The sequence below is a fragment of the Pseudorasbora parva genome, chromosome 4 (assembly GCF_024679245.1).
Source record: "Pseudorasbora parva isolate DD20220531a chromosome 4, ASM2467924v1, whole genome shotgun sequence".
Lineage (NCBI taxonomy): Eukaryota > Metazoa > Chordata > Actinopteri > Cypriniformes > Gobionidae > Pseudorasbora > Pseudorasbora parva.
Window position 1 is genome coordinate 32925961 of NC_090175.1, and position 16331 is coordinate 32942291.

General features: G+C 43.6%; 1 pseudogene; it reads left to right on the top strand.

Moving 5' to 3' along the window:
- The first annotated feature begins 4199 nt into the window (after positions 1-4199).
- LOC137073792 (mucin-5AC-like) lies at positions 4200-9358 on the top strand (annotated as a pseudogene).
- The last annotated feature ends 6973 nt before the right edge of the window (positions 9359-16331 follow it).

A 16331-nucleotide genomic window follows, 5' to 3' on the forward strand; every position in this document is an offset into this window, starting at 1 on the left:
ACACTATTGTAATAATCAAAACACATTGTTAATCCACCTCCACTGAATTACAGACAAAGATAATAAGGTTCAAATTTATGGCATGCACATGTGCATCACATACCAAGACCTCCGCTGACTTGTGTCTGCATCAGCTCTGATATGGGTGGTGGAGGTACAGGGGGAACGACACCACATGTTCTTGGGTCATTGGGCCGAAGGCTCCTCCTTCGAGGCATCCTATCTCCACTGGTGAGTCTCTGGTTTAGAATTTTCGCCTGCAGTTCCAATATGTATATATATTTGTCTATATGCGTGTGTGTCTTACCTAAAACGCAGGTATTTGTGGACATCATTCTGCCAACGCTTGTTGAAAACGATGTCCACTAACGCTTTGTGTGACTTGAAACCTCTCTGTATCCACTGCTTCCCAAGCCCTTCACCCAGATCGCCGTGTTGGCAACTTCATTCCCATGTGTTCATTCCCAAAGCAAAAATTAACCTCTTAAACTTACAGCAGCATTTTTTTTAGCCAGCTTCTTGGCACCATGCCACATGTCCAGACTGTGATGAATCCCAAGGTCCTTGTATCGGCCTTTGTCTGGGTCTGTGGAGTTGGAAATCATTACATTTCCAAACATCTCTTTTTGCACTATTTGTATTCATACATTTTATCAGAGTAGAACTTAATCATAAGGGCTCCAATCTGTATATGAGCATCTGTGCAGATCTCCACCAGCTTTAGCTTTCTGGAAAGCTTGTCCACAGTCTGGATAAATGCCTCCTTCTCCATGATGTTGGAGTTCCACGATGTCTGCCACTTATCTATTGTAGCTACATGAATTATCTCCTTAGTGTCCAGCTCCATCGTGGTGTAGCTGCGGAACTGGGCACAATGCCCTGGTGAATCATTTCTGCCATCCCCTGTAAAACACATGCATATTTTTTAATAAGTTATTATAATAAAATGTGTAATTGCTGCAAATAATTTGTACATGTGCCATGTACAATTTTACAATAAAAACCTAGCACCACGATGTCTTTCCCTTGAAGGCGACAGATGGACTCGGAATTCCTTTCTTCCCAGTATCCCTTTACTGCGTCAACACAGTACGTGTTCTGGATTGTGAAAAATGTGTTTTGGTTCACCATGCCCATGTTCATGAATTTAAAAAAGAGTGAAACCTTCCCATAGTTATTTCCAGACAACAAAATGTTGGTTGAAAGAAGGAAATCCCCAGCTTGCATCCCAAACTTCATTACAGGCTGGGAATTCCATTTCCACAGGCTATGTCCGTTTGAACAAATCTAAAATTAGAGAAGATTGATAAATGGATTTGAAATATGCAACACTGGTTGTAACAAGAAATTTGCATTGGTATTATGTTGTTACTTAAAAGACCTCTGGCAGCTTCATTATTGAGAGAAGCTGCCTCAAGCAGGTCTCATACAACACTGCTGCTCGGACACTGATGATGTCATTTACACATTGGACCCTCAAAGGGTCTGGGGAATTGGGCAACTCAAGATTAGGCAAGGGCTCGTCAGTAGGGTCTTCATGGGCAGAAAGGTTATGCACAGTTTCATCAAGCCCAATGACAGGAAGATAGTCAATAGACTGCGCTGTCTTTAATGATCCACCCATTCTGTGGAGACAGAACACACAGCCGCAATATAAAAATGTATTCAAAAACACAACAAAAAATACATCAAAGTAACAACAGATACACACCGTATAGATATTGGTGGAAGATACTCTTCATCCGAGCTGCCATTCCTCTTGTCATCATCTCTTTGATGTAATGCCAATCTTTCATCTATCCAGTCAATTCTGTAAGAAATAAAATATTGAGTAAACAATAACTTCCACACAATACAAAATACTAAGATGTCTATAGGGTTATAATACTTACACACTGTTCATTGGGTCATTGAACTCTTTTTCGTCCACATCCTGGTCACCAATGCTCATATCATGTAGACTGTGTTTAAAATTATATTAATATTTATATCATAAAAACATACAATAGACACGTGTAAGGTTAAGTTATAGACATGAGCATTGATGAGTTACCTATGTTGAAGGCTTGCTATTTCAGGGGCTTCTGCAATTGTACAAAGATACTCATCCCTGAAATGAATAACCAGAGTGTTCCACAACACAATAGACATTTTTAGATAAAAGCATAAACACCATTTTATAAAATTATTTATATATATATATATATATATATATATATATATATATATATATATATATATATATATATATACACACACACACACACACACACACACACACACACACACACACACATTTTAACTTATCAAACAATAATATCACATAGAATACACAATAGCATATTTTTCATACAGTTAGTTACCTGTCTGTCCCACTAGAAATGCTGGATACTGGAGCAGTTAGTACTTGAGAGGGTTTTCCCTTCATTGGAGTTTATGTGACTGCTCTCAGTTCTCTCTCATAGCTGGACAAACAAGAGCAGTACATTTTAGAATGGCAGACAAAACCACAAACAATAAACTGAATTCCTTTTTATGAAAATGAAGAACATATGTATTTTTGGTACATTTCTTCCTTCATCTCCTAAGCAGTATATAATTTACCTATAATTCAATGAAAACAGTTCTGTCTCTATTTTATTATTATAACTGATAATTTCTTATGATTATTCTCAATGTGCTGGTCTACCCTTACTCTATTCTTAGGTCTAATGACCTACCAGTGCCCAATTCATTGTCAGGGTTCTGCCCTGGCAGCTCTGTCTGTTTTGTCTTTGTTTAATGTTTCTATGTTTGTGTTGTGTCTTAGTACATGGATCTGTCTCACTTTGTGTCTGTCATGTGTTCCTCTTGTCCTGCCTCCTTGTTTGCTGTTACCACACCCCCTTGTTTAGTCTGGTCCAGTCCTTGTTTCTCTAATTGTGCTCACCTGTTCCTCATGTGCTCTGGTCCCTTTATATTGTGCTACCTTCCCTCATGTCTTTGCTGGTTCGTTGTGTATGTTTGTGAGCGTTTGCTTGTGCGTACATGTCTCTAGCTCCTTGTCTAGCCTATTCTAGTTTTTAGTGTCTCCTGTTTTTCTAGCTTTGAATTTATTTTCAGTTTTTTCTTTGTTCCTTCTTTGTTTTTCTTTGTTTTTTTAGTCTAGTGAAGTTTCTGTCTTTATTTTGCTCGTTTTCTCCAGGTTTTATGTTGGTATTTTTCTCTAGCCTTATTGTTTAGTTTTCTTGTTTTTGATATCTTACCTTTTTATTTTATTTTTCCTGTTTTCCACTTTTATTTACAGTTCAGTCTTTTTATAGAGATTGGTTTTGTTTTATTTTTCCTCGTTTTCTAGCTCCAGTAATTAAGTTTGTTTCATTTAGTCTTAGTTCTTAGTTTGTCTGTTGTTTCTTGTTGTCTTATCGTGTGTTTGCCCTGTGTTGTTTTCTGTCTTAAGTTTTTCCCTGGCCGCTGTCTCCACTGCCTGTCAGCCAAGAAGGGAGCTGATTCTGTGAGACCATCAAGCCTCTGGTTCCTGCCTGGATTGGTCCACCTTCGCCCTGCCTGGTGTTGCCTCACAAGCTGTCGTCTAGTTCATTGGCTGCCTGGACTGGTCTCAGTGGTCATCCTCCCCTGCCTGTCGTCGTGGTGTCTGTCCACTGCCCTGGTGTTTGGACTGTCACTCATCCACTACCCTCTTGTGTCTTGTTGATCTGTCTTATTAATAAACTGCCCTTGTTGTTCACTCTGCATCTGGGTCCTCCACTTCCTGATCCCTGATGTGTCAATTGATGCCTCCTCTGAATTTGCCTCAGCGGCACATCATCCTCAATTAACCCGTCTCCGGCACAATAACTCCGATCTTTCAAGTATTAATATTCTTGTGTAATCGCCGCACCATCCTAAATGAACCTGTCTCTTGCGTGATACCCAAAATTGAATCTAATATGATTTATGACCTGCAAGGTTGCCAGAGTAATAATTATACACTGTTTAATAATTGAAGTTTCAAAAACTAATTTCGGGAGAAGCACGCGCAAACAATTAAATCTAATTAAACACATGTGGAGCAGGCTCAGATAATTAACCCAATTGGAACACAAGAGGAGCACATTAAACTAATCAGTTAATCAATAATAGGAGGTGTATATAGACAGCCGATTTACCTTCCTGTCATTGACAGTTTCTCAGCATTGTGGTTTTGACCGTCTGCTATGATGTCTGAACTCCAAGATTCTCCTATCAGTGATACCAGCTCTCCCTGGGACTCTCCGCTGCAATCTGCCAGGCCCAGGCCCACTCCTCCGCCGCCGGACATTGCACCTGAATCCCAGGCTTCCCAGCGTGGTCGCCGGCCTACTCGACTAACCCCACGCTCACCAAGACGTCGAGGCCAGCCCTCGCCTCCACCAGCGAGAAGGCCAACTTCCTCCCCGGCGTCTTCTTACAGCTCGGCTGTTCCGACAATCCCAGCCATCGGGAAGTGGACGGTGGCAGGCCTAAGGCAAGCGCTGGCAAGCTCCGAAGTGCAGTTTTCGCGGAAGCTAACGAAAGCTGAACTGTACAACCTCTATGTCAGCTTGCAGCCAGTCAGCCGCTCCAAAAAATCAACTCCCGCTCCCAAAACAGCCACCAGGCATAACCGAGCACGCAGGGCTCCGGAATCGCCTCCCTCGACACCTTCTCCTCGCCGCACAAGATCCAACTTGATTCAAACGACGAGCCGCAACAACAGGCCATCAGCAAGCCTAGGACGTGCCCCAGACTTCACGGCAGCAAGGCCCCACCCCCTTCCAAACGAGGGCCTACCTCACACCGTGGCTTCTCCCGCTGCAGCGGCACTGGTTGCTGGGTCCACCGGCCCACCTCCAGCCTCTCATTTTGTTCCTCCTACAGCTACTAACCCTTTCTTGCAGTGGCCTCCAGCTCCCTATGCAGAAGCTAGCACGAGCTCGCTAGCAGCCCAAGCGCAAGGTTACCATCAGTCCAAACAACCTTTCGCTAACTCTTCTTCTTCCTTCCAGTGGCCTACAGCACCAGCAAACACAATACCGCCCCTACCGACAGCGCAAGCATATAATCCCCAAATGCATTCTTCTCTTCCTCATGCTCTCAATAACTTTTCTCTCCAAGCTCCAGAAACAGTCCAGGCTCTTCAGTCTTGTAACCCCCTTCTGCAGACTAAATCCTCATTCTCTCTCCTCACAGCAACTCAGATGCCTGTCCCAGCAAACGCTGTTGCCTCGGAGCCGCCTCCAGTAGCTCAAAACATCCGGGCACAGATTCTGGCAGGTGCGGACGTTGACTTATCTTCCCTTCTCTCCATGTTTCCTGTGTCAAACACCAGCCGTCAATTGGATTGCGGGGATTTTTCAGTCACTCTAAAAAACCCCAACCCACACTCTTCCCGCTTACTTTCTTTCCCTGAATTTTCAATTGCTTTTTCCCGTTTCACAGACATTATTTGCTCAGTTTTCCCCCACAGGCGCCGCGAGCTGAATGATTATCTTGCAATAATAGCGGAGCTCGCGCTGTCCTTCGGGGGAAGTCATTTTTATACCTATCACAAACTTTTTTCAGTGAAGTGTGCCGTCCGGCTAGCACAGTGAATTCAGTGCACCTACTGGGGCGCTCTTGACACGGATCTCCATAGCAGGGTGTTCCTAGGCTGCAGGAATATCTCGTGCGCAGTTTGCAGGTCAGTGGCACATTCCACAACGTCATGCCCCCAGATTAACCCCCCCCCCCCCCCCCCCGCCCAGATACAACACAAACGAAATCAACCAGTTATGTGCCACGACCTGCAACCACCTCAGCGAATCAAGATTCCAAAAGAAATCCACCTCGTTTCGCAGATAATCAAAAATGCAACTATTTTAACATAGGGAAATGCCTCAGACACCATTGCAGATACCTGCACATCTGCAATTTCTGTGGTGGAGCACATGCTCGACATGTATGCCCAGTGTACAAATCCATCAATAAAAAATCAAAACAGTACTTATCGACTCCTGTGAAAATTTCTCGCCTCGCCGTTAAATTAGAGCACCACCCGGACGCCAATTTCAGAAATGATTTACTGACCGGGCTTGAACATGGCTTCATACCCGGCACCGAAAGCCCGCTTTCCCAGAACTTGATTTGTAAAAATCTACAATCTGCTCTCGCCGAAACCGAAGTCGTAGATGACTTGATTAAAAAAGAAGTCGACTCAGGATTCATGATTGGTCCTTTCGATGTCCCTCCTTTCGAAATTTTTCGTATTAGCCCCATTGGAGTGGCCACGAGAAAATTTTCGGGTAAAAAACGCCTCATTATCGATCTCTCAGCTCCGCATAATTCTCAGTTTCCTAGCATAAACAGCTTGATCTCTCTTGACGAATTTTCTCTCAAATACCACGACATAGAGCACGCGATCGAATCAATTAAAACCGCAGGACGAGGTGCTTGGCTCGCAAAAATCGACATCACTTCTGCTTTCAAAGTGATGCCCATTCATCCAGACTTCTGGCATCTATTTGGGGTTCGTTGGCATAAAAAATTGTATTTCGCGGTACGGCTAACATTTGGATGCAAAAGCAGCCCCAAGATTTTTGACATGCTATCAGAAGCCATCTGTTGGATCCTGTCGAACAATTATGGCATCCCTCACCTCATCCACCTGCTAGATGATTTTCTCATTATCTCACCACCCGACGCAATCCCAGACGCTCACATTCTCACCGTTCAAAAAGTTTTTTCCGAACTCGGAATCCCCATCGCGCAGGAAAAAACCATGGGTCCTGCCACTTGCATCGAGTTTCTTGGCATTAATTTAGATTCCGTAAATTTCCAAGCTTCACTACCAAAAGAAAAAATCGATAGGATAATTCTCGTCTCGTCAAGTTTTTTAGAAAACTCCCACAGTTCCAAACGTGAATTCCTATCACTGCTAGGTCATCTAAACTTCGCAATGCGCATCATTCCGCAAGGCCGCCCTTTCATCTCGCATCTCCTCTCACTTGCATCTTCGGTTCACGCGCTGGAGGACCAAATTCAAATAAACACGGCTTGTCGCAACGAACTTATGCTATGGATAACATTCCTAAACCAATGGAACAGCCTGTCTTTTTTCTATAACAATCTCGTTTCTTCCCCTGTTGACATCCAACTTTTCACAGATGCAGCCCCTTCAATCGGCTTTGGGGGATTTCATCAAGGACGCTGGTTTGCATCTCCATGGTCACCGCAGCTGCAGGATATGCTGCAGTCCTCAGCACTGTACGAGCTCTACCCTCTCGTAGTCGCAGCTTTCCTGTGGGGGAAAGAATGGACGGCTCGTAGCATATTAGTGCATTGTGACAACGAAGCAACAGTCCAGTGCATTAAAGGGTTACTTCAGCGATTAGCATATGGCTTTGTATCAGTAGAAACCCTGGAGAATATTCAAATTATTGTGCTTTCCCCCCTCATATCTCCCTGAGACGAGAGATTTATGCATTTTATTTCTGGAAAAATTCCTCCTATGATGCAAAATGACGATTTTTGCATCATAGGAGTAATGCTTGCCCAAAGGCTAAAGACTACAGCCAGCAGAGGGAGCTATTTCCGCATGTTTTGAATCTGCGCATGGGGGATGGGAGATTACACTCAGCTGGCAGGGAGAGCTCAGCTTGCAGACAGGATCATTTAAACGGAGCTATGGTGAGCAATGTAAGTCTTTTAACTTCTCAAATTCATTTCTATGAAAGTTAAGCTTGCAAAGGCATGAACTGAAACGCGTGCCAGACTGAACTGGCGTTGTGAATGTATGCCGCGAATGTAGTCGCGATTACCTCAGCTCTCATCACTCGTGCAGTTAGTGCTCAGTGCTGTGATACTCGCGCGGTGACTCACTCATTATATTGAACAGACACGTTCAGTTTTTAATTATAGTGTCTTCTCTAACTCAGTCACAGTAATGAAGTTGGTGGTGTTGGGAATGGCCTCACAGGGCAGCGAAGCATTCTGGGAATTGTAGTCTTTCATCCCCATGGGACAAAAATACATTTTCTGTCTTTTCTCAGTCTAGAAGGCACCAAATTCAAAAATAATTTCACATTTCTACTGCATTGATGACCCAGTTTAAATACAGATTCATCTTCCCAGCGCTGAAGTACCCCTTTAATAAAGGCCGCTCTCATTCACCTGCTCTTATACCTTTTCTAAGACGTCTCACCTGGATCTCAGCTTGCGATCAATTTATCATTACTGCAAAACATGTCCCAGGGACTGAAAACTTGATTGCTGACTCTCTGTCTCGTTTTTTGTTTCAGAAATTCAGGACATTGGCTCCAGAAGCGGATCTTTTCCCAACTCCAGTTCCTCATTATTCAGAACTGATATTTCCATAAACCACCCATTAAAACCCCTTCTCGATGCATCACTCAACAGTATCCTTCAAGCAGTTTCCCCCAGAACAATCCAATCCTATGTGACAGCTTGGAGATGTTTCAAGTCGTTCCACTCCTCATATAGCTTACAGTTCCCCGATTTTTCTCTCCTCTCAATCACCTCTTTTGTCTCCTATCTCAATAATATTAAGACCTTACAAGTGGGATCCATCAAAGGCTACCTGAGCGGTATTCAATTCTTCCACAAATTAATTTATGGCACTCCATCTCCAGAGATAAATAACTCCCAAACCTCCCTATTGATCAAAGGTATTCAGCGATCCCAGCCCACTCGCCCTGACAGTAGACAACCCATAACACTAGATATACTCACAAAATGCATTCACACCCTTCGTACAAACTACCAGCCCCCTAATATAGCCCGCACACTCGATACTATGTTCATCTTAGCTTTCTTCGGCTTCCTTAGATGCTCAGAAATCACGATTACCTCCAAATTCGACCCTAAAGCCCACCCCACCATCTCAGACCTTTCAGTTCTCGATGGTGAAACCATTTCATACAGAATCAAACAAAGCAAGACAGACCAAGCTAAAAAAGGCCATCTAATCTACATTTTCAACATCTCCTCCCCAATTCAACCATTCCAAACTGTCCTCGCATACCTCCAAATGAGGAAGTTTCAGGCCAAATCTCTTTCTGAACCTCTTTTCATAGATTCCTCTAACAAACCCATTACACGCTTCTGGTTCCAAAAACAACTCAAATCTGTTCTCCAGCTATCAGGCACTTCAGCGCAAAACTTCTCAAGCCACTCCTTCCGCATAGGGGCAGCAACAACAGCAGCGCAAAAAGGCCTCTCCCAGCAGCAGATCCAAGCTCTCGGCAGATGGTCTTCTCAAGCTTTCCAAAGCTACATCAGGACCGACCGGTATCACATCAAGAGAGCTCACCAAACCCTCATAAATTAACAACCCTCATTGCAAGAGAGAGAAAAAAAATAAAATAAAATAAAAAAAAAACCTTTATATTCTCTTTTTCCATCCAGCGAAGCTCACCCATCCAATACAGCGAGTTCAATCTCCTGTCGAATTTGCAAGAGCTCTCCGGGACCATATTTTTTTCCCCTCCTCCTTCGTCTGGCGAGGCTCACTCATCCGGCGCCCTAAGCTTGCTCTCCCGTCGGATGCTGTGAAACCCTCTAGGCCAGCACTCTTCCCTCTCTTTTTCTGACCGGTAAAGGATTCCCTTTCCGATGCCTTGAGAATTGTTCTCCCATTGGATGCCGCGAGGGCCCTCGAGGTTGCTGTCAATCCTTTTTTCATTTTCCATCCAGTGAGGCTCGCTCGTCCGATACAGTGAGTCTTGATCTCCCTTTGGACACCACAGAGCTCTCCAGACCTATACCTATCCCTTTTCTTTTCATCGTCCAGCGATGCTTACCCGATACCGTGAGTATTGATCTCCTTTCGGATGCTTGCAAAACCTCTCCTGGACGATCATTTAAGCTTTACCTTCCACCCTGCTGCCAGCGAAGCTTACCCATCAGATAAAGCGAGTATTGACCTCCCATCAGATGTTCGGCAAGAGCTTCCTGGCCGGGTGTTCCACCGTACCGTTGGCCGATAGGACCCACTCACCCACTCCTTTCTTCCTGGCAGAGGCTGGGTGGGCCCCCTCGGTCAGTCGTTTCTTTTAATTGCGTCGTCCCGTCTTTCGGTCGGTAGGACTCACCCACCTGACATCACGAGTATTGATCTCCTCTCAGATGAGGGCTGAGCCTTCCCGATCGGCCGTCCCAAACAGCGCGCCCCCTGTCCACCAGCCGGGACGCTCCCGGCTGAGCTGGACGGACTAAATCATGTGCTCCCCTTTCCGACCGGTAGGGTTTTTTTTCCATCTGATACAGTGAGTATTGGCCTCCCATCTGATGTTGAAAAAAAAAAAAAAAGCCTTATCAGTCGGTCACCCTAAATTCTGACCGCTCCATTTACCAGCCAGTAGGGCCCGTCCCGCCAGGCGCTGTGAACGTCCGCCAGAGGCAACACGGGTCCTCCCGGCCAGCTAATTCCAAATCACCCCCGCTTCTCGGTCATTGGCTGGTTGGGTTGTTCCATCCGATACAGTGAGCATTGGCCTCCCATTGGATGTTGAAAGAGCCCTTCCGGCCCGGCGTACAAATCATCTTGCTTCCCAGTTACTGGCTGGTAGGGTTTTTCCATCTGATACAGTGAGCATTGGCCTCCCATCGGATGTTGAAAGAGCCCTCCCGGCCAGGCGTTTAAAAACCATCCTGCTTCTCAGCGATCGGCTGGTAGGGTTTTTCCATCTGATACAGTGAGCATTGGCCTCCCATCGGATGTTGAAAGAGCCTTCCCAGCCAGGCGTTCAAAACCATCTATCTTCCCAGTTACTGGCCGGTAGAGTTTTTCCATCGGATACAGTGAGCATTGGCCTCCCATCGGATGTTGAAAGAGCCCTCCCGGCCAGGTGTTCTAAACTAAGAATGCTTCCAAATTTTCAGCCAGTAGGCTGGTCCACCGATGCCATGAGCGGCTCCCATCAAAGCAACACGGGCCCTCCTAGCTAGGTAATCAGACAGCCCACCATTTCTATGCGTATTTGGGGGGTCTCGGTGGCTGTCCTTGTCTCTTTGCTTTTGGGGGGATACTCTGGGTTCGGGCAAATTCTCCGAGCCCGGAGCCCTCCCCGGACAGCACGCCAAATACGCATAATCTTTACTCTATTTAATTGATGTAAGTGTGAACTCGTGAATTGAAGTTTCACAAACTAATTTCGGGAGAAGCACGCGCAAACAATTAAATCTAATTAAACACAGGTGGAGCAGGCTCAGATAATTAACCCAATTGGAACACAAGAGGAGCACATTAAACTAATCAGTTAATCAATGATAGGAGGTGTATATAGACAGCCGATTTACCTTCCTGTCATTGACAGTTTCTCAGCATCCCACCACCACCCCTTCTCCGCACTTACTTAAATCAACTGCTATAAATATCAAATAAATCACAATTGGAATCTAGTTCTAAACTATCCATGTCGGGGGGGGGGGGGGGGGGGGGGGGGGATACTCTGGGTTCGGGCAAATTCTCCGAGCCCGGAGCCCTCCCCGGACAGCACGCCAAATACGCATAATCTTTACTCTATTTAATTGATGTAAGTGTGAACTCGTGAATAGGCCAGAGGAGAACTGGCACCCTGACTGAGTCTGGTTTCTCCCAAGGTTTATTTTTCTCCATTATGCCCTGATGGAGTTTTGGTTCCTTGCCACTGTCGCCTTTGGCTTGGCTTGCTCAGTTGGGGACACTAAAATTATGATCCAAGTTATTCAACTAAATATACAAATAAAATTTATTAATTTGGTCATATTTAATTCTATAAACTATTCAAATTAAACTAGCCAAATCAAATTTTGTTGCAATGTTGTCCTGTTTAACACTGTGAAGCTTCTTTGAAACAATCGTCATTTGAAAAGTGCTATATAAATAAAGTTGATTGATTGATTGATTGATATAGCCTACAAATTATAATGCAATTAAAATATTAATCTCATGTTATCCGTCATAGAACACGGATTTATGTTACAAGGTAAACAATACTTTTTCATCATTGACGCGAGGAAAACTATCCTAGACGTTGTTCTAGTGTTATGCACAGCACACCATGATATAATTAGCCAAGCAACAATAAAACTTCCAATATACACAAATAGGCTGGAGTAATATTACCTGTCGAGAAGAAAGCAGGCAACGTCGGCATCCTTTTTAAAATCATTGCTCCTCATGAGCTCTTTCCATCTTGGAAAGGCCACTCCAATATTTATTTTTGTCTTGTTGATTTGCCTGTTGCGTTGCCGTCTTAATTCTCTTTTCCGCTTCCTTGGTGACTCTGGCAAATATCCTCGAGAATAAGAGTGATCATCCATCATCATATCATCAACTAAAAAAGTTACACAGTGTAGCTTAAGGATCAAACTGACAATATGCTTTCACAAGACATTATTCAGCCTTCTCATTCTCCTTGAGCAGCTCTTATTGTGCTGATGCCTAAAAAAGATGGAGGTCAGCGATTTTGTGTCGATTATCGACGATTAAATGCTGTGAGTGAAAGTGATGCATTCCCTCTCCCTACTGTGGGTGAAATCTTGGAGTCACTTGCTGGAGCCAGTGTGTTTAGTACTCTTGATCTTAACAGTGGGAACTGGCAAGTGGCAATGGACCCAGACAGTATGGCTATGAATTCAAGGTTTTACCTTTTGGTTTAAAGAATGCCCCAGCCACATTTCAAAAGCTCATGAATAGGGTGTTGGCTGAATGTTTAGGACAGTGTTGTTTGGTTTATCTAGATGACATAGTCATTTATTCATCAAATTTCAGTCAGCATATACAAGATCTCCAAAAGGTTTGAGGTGTTTGCAAAAGGCACGATTAACTCTGAAATGTAATTTCTATTAAGCCACTTGGTGACCACCGAAAGGGTTAAAGCAGATCCTGCTGAAACAGAGGCAATCCAGAACGTCCCTGTATCAAGAAATCTAAAAGAACTTCAGCGGTTCTTGAGTATAAGTGGATCATATGTTGCTAATTTTTCAGCTATTGCCGAACCCTTAAATGCCTTGAAACAAAAAGGAGTCTGTTTCCAGTGGTAAACTGATGGTCAGGCTGCTTTTGAGAATTTGAAAATACACCTTTCTTCTTCACCAACACTGGGACACCTTAACCATGCTTGCACATCTATAGTTTATACAGATACTAGTTCAACAGGTTTGGGTGCCATTCTTGGTCAATGACCGTCTACGTTTGGTACGACTGAAGAAGTACTAGCAAATGCAAGCCGTACACTTACTAGTGCAGGAAGGAATTATTCTACCACAGAGAGAGAGTTGCGTTGTGACTGATCATGCATCTTTCCTTTGGGTGTTTAATACTACCAAGGCAAACTCTAGTCTGATTCGTTGGGCTTTGAAATGACAAGAGTTTAAATTTACTCTTTAATACCACAAAGGAAAGCTTAACAGTTCTCCTGATGGTTTGTCCCGTACTAGTAGCCCTGACTCTACCCCAATAATCGCGGCTTATACCAAGCAAACCCCAGATAGTCTGGTCCTGCAGTCTCCTCTCTCTGATGAGGATATCTGGACAGCACAGCAGCAAGATGTAGAGGTCCGAAGAGTATATCAGAGTGTAATTGATAACATGCAGAGTCCTGATGATTCTGGTTCTGGATTTGTTATTCTAGAGGACAAGGTTTACTGGAAGGTGATTCATCCTTCCAAGGCAACCTATTTCCAAATGTCCCACAGATCCTTCGCCAGACTATGCTGGAAGCATATCATTCCAACCCATTAAGTGAGCATTTTGGCCGTTATAAGACACAAAAAAGGTTAATGCATGTTGCCTTTTGGCCAAATATGTGGAAAGATGTTTCAGAGTTTGTTAAAAATTGTGTCAGTTGTCAACAGTATAAGCCTGAGTGTCGTAAACCAGCAGCCTGTTACAGCAGACTGAAGCACATGAACCATGGGAATTGCTCGGCATGGATCTTATGGGTCATTGCCTCGTAGTACACAAGGTAACACCCAGTTAATGGTGGTAGTAGATTATTATCGCCATTGGGTGCAGTTGTTTCCGCTTTGAAAAGCTACTGCTGTGACAATTGCACAGATGCTGTGGAAGGAAATATTGACGCAGTGAGGTGTTCCAAATTTTTTGTTGTCGGACAGAGGTCCTCAATTTACTTCTGAAATTTAGCAGGAGCTGTGTAGCAGGTGGGGAGTGGTAGCCTGACAAGCCAGACCCACATCAAGATGTTTGGTCTGGAAACTCACCATAGACAGGGCTCAATCCGAGGGGCGGGATAAACGGTTGTCTTTCAAACTCCCTCTGGACGCGATAGGATAGCGCTACACCAAGCAGAGCAATGAAGGTGAAACAGAGCTTGTTGATAGATTAAACATTCACCGTATCCGGTCAGCTAAACTCCGAACAAATCTTCCCTTTTTAAGAATGACTTCAGTGCCGTTCTTTGTTCTTTTCTCAGAGAAAAGCTTCCAAGTCTTCCAGAGTCGCGGTCAAAGCTGATTCGAAAGACCGCCGCCATTCGCCAGTTTCTGTGTTCACTAGAAGCACGCAAACGCAACTCGGCCGTCGTCATTATGGCCCCGCCCACCGACTCTATACACGACGTGATTGGCCCGTCCAGATTGTGAGGAATACAGCTCAGAAGGGTATTGAGAGTTCCTAGATGACACTTGCGGGCAGATTAAATTTGCTGCCGCTAGGGTGCGTCTAGATTTCTAGGCTAGGGGAGTGGTGCAAAAATTGACAACAGCATACCATCCCCAAACCAACTTCACAGAACGGGTAAATCTGACCGTTAAGGGGATGATAGCATCTTACATGTTTGGTGAACATAATCATTGGGATCATTATTTGAGTTGAGGTATGCAGTATTAATTCTGCTGTTCAGGAGAGTACTGGATACTCCCCAGCAGAATTAGTCTTGCAAATAAGGTTGAAAGGACCTTTTGAACGTGTTTTAGAACCACACCAGACCAGTCTCAGGGTTCTTAAAGATTAGCAGGAGATGGTAAAAAAGCAACTTGTCTCGAGCTAAGGAGAAACAGAAATGTTTATATGATGCCGGTCGTAGGAATGTGACTTACTCCAGGAAGGATAGGGTTTGGATGAAAGCACATCCCCTTTCCAAGGCCTCTCAACAATTTACTGCCAAATTTGCAGCAAAATGTATTGGGCCTTATCGAATTGTAGAAAAATTAAGTCCAGTAAATTATCGGGTTGTGGGTGAGGATAATGGAGAGGACTTGCGAACAGTTCATGTATGCAATTTGAAATTTGCCTTTCCCGCTGCTGCAGTTTGATCGTAAGGAACGGGAGAAAGTTTCAATTTTTTTTACTGAGGAGTCAGATGATGAGGATTTTCTAGGGTTTTAATATTAATGAAATGATGTCCTGGATTGATTAGTACTCCGTATTGTAAGGCTAAATGATTTATAAATTACTGAAATCTAAATGTTGAATGTAGGAACTAGTGTTTGATGCTGTTGTTGCTGCAGGGTGTCATGGATTGATATTTCCCTGTTGATGAGCATATATTCATAATGTTGCAGTATATTAGGGGATCTTTCTCCACGGGGGATGTGTGTGACAGTCGTCAATGATTGGTATTTTCCTATTTTGTGCTGTGGGTGGTGCTGTTTAGCATATATACCGGAAACCAGGTAGGAAGTTATTTAAGGAAGTGTGATGCGTCTCTCGCTGTCTCTCTCTCGCGCTCTCTAGCCGTTGTTGTCAGATGCGGGATATATTATATTGTTGTGAGTATTGTTGTTGTAGGCCGCGTTGCATTGAAGTGTTGATGTTACATATAGTGCTGCAGTTGTTTTCCTGTTCTAATGCTTACAATTCATATTTTGAGCAATTGTACGTTTCCCTCAATGAATTTCGTAAAGCGTTGGCGAGTCTGTTTGGAGAGTGTTTTGAGTGTAAATGGAGCGTTGAGAGAGAGAGAGCTTTTTCTAATCCGGTTGTATAGATGCTAATTCAGGGTATTATATGTAACTTTAGTATGTTTTTTTAGCTAGGGTGGGGGGTTTTCATTTGGTGTTTATTTTGGTGCTCGAGTTCCCAAATTTATTTTGTAAATATTGTGTTATATAATGGTTTCAGGCCCAGTAGCAATGAGTCACATGATAAAAATGATTTTTTTTTTTTTTTTTTTTTTTTTGAACTTTGGATCCAGATGATTTCTGATTTTTTTTCATGCCCATTTTCTTCTTATGTGACTGTATTTTGATTAATTTCTTTGTTACTGCATACAATTTATTGTATTGCATGTAATTATCTGATTTATTTGATTTATCTGTTACTCATTTATTGTTAGGTAACTAAAAGGTAAATGTTCTTGGGTTTGAATAGTTTATTTATAATTTTTTTT